Source organism: Trichoplusia ni, chromosome 20 (genome assembly GCF_003590095.1).
Source record: "Trichoplusia ni isolate ovarian cell line Hi5 chromosome 20, tn1, whole genome shotgun sequence".
NCBI classification, from domain to species: Eukaryota; Metazoa; Arthropoda; class Insecta; order Lepidoptera; family Noctuidae; genus Trichoplusia; species Trichoplusia ni.
The window spans coordinates 1,567,070-1,568,496 of NC_039497.1; the positions used below are offsets into that span (position 1 = coordinate 1,567,070).

The 1,427-nt window shown below is 32.9% G+C and overlaps 1 non-coding gene across 1 annotated transcript; it reads right to left on the reverse strand.

Annotated features, from left to right (window-relative positions):
• Positions 1-593: 593 nt before the first annotated feature.
• Trnad-guc lies at positions 594-665 on the reverse strand. Its single transcript has one exon. It is a non-coding gene; the product is annotated as a tRNA-Asp (tRNA).
• Between the last annotated feature and the right edge of the window lie 762 nt (positions 666-1,427).

The following is a 1,427-nucleotide window of genomic DNA, read 5'->3' on the forward strand; positions in this document are numbered from 1 at the left end:
AAAACGACTAAGGACTCCGGTTTAGTATGAAACTAGACCGGTAATACCGATAAAAAAGCCATAGTTAATTGAAATTAAATTAATTATTAGCCATTGCGATAACACGAGACAAATAGGGATATTTCATTATTTTAAAAAAAGTCTCAGAAATATGCTAAATTACTTTTTTATCTACAATGGAATCAAAATATAATAACATTCATCTTAATTTGCTATTCCGATCTATATTACGGCACTTTGGTAGGTAGGTACCTTGGAAATTGAAAGGTCCGTTTGCCATAGTTGTGGGCTGTTTAGGGGACAAAACCAGATTCAACTGGCAACCGTTTTGTCTTGATTACTAACATGACTGAATATCGATGGATAATCCCTGATAATTGGGTTTAATCTGAGATTGTGGTGGAATCGAGAGGGACTCGCGGCTTTATATATCCGTATGGGATTGCCTATAATAAAAGCAGGGACCATAATAGTGGCCAAATATGTCCCTCAAGAGTAAGAAAAAGTAAAAGCAAAAATAAAAATGAAAAACATTACCATTAAAATTTATAAATCAAAACTGAAAATAAGACACACAAATATACAAAAAGATTCTCTCCGGCGGGGAATCGAACCCCGGTCTCCCGCGTGACAGGCGGGGATACTGACCACTATACTACCGAAGACTTGACTATACATTGCGAAATTAAGTCAATATTTTTGCAAACATATAACGTCAAACAGTTTTCGACAGATTTGTATTATCTGTAATGCTTGTCATGATTACGTAGTCTTTTTATTATTTATCACATTGTTTCGTTATCAGAGCCTTTATTTACACAGATTACATGTTTCGGTTGATAGGTAATGCTCATTGACTAGGTCGCTTATATTGTAGTCGACAATTCAAAGCACATTTTTATTTGATTATATAGCTTTCAAAATGTAAATATTAGTTTAGTTTAGTTCCTAGATACTACTAATTTTAGATGATTAAGAAGGTTAAACATTAATTTAATAAATATATACTACCTAATTTGAATATGAATAAAGTTAAGCACATTTTTTCAAGTTTCCTATACGTAAAATACTAACACTGTAATTGGGTAATAACTTATCTATCCATTACTTTTAAGATTATGATCCTATTAAACGTTGTGAACGGGAACAGCGCGATCTAAATCGAAGCTAACGCCATCTAGTTACAAGAAAAAACAACTTTTTACACACTTCAGATTGTCACTGAACGATCGGTCTGAGATTGGACACTATAAACAATGTAACATTGTACCTATATACCTTGAGAAAATAGTAACATAGTTGTTACCTGCTCTCGAGTTAAACATAAAACTACAACAAGTCCAATCCCAACTTTCTTTCCTCTTTACAATTCTCTTATTTCCCTTACTTTTTGCTTACATTGGATGTTTTTGTAGCTTCCTCCAATA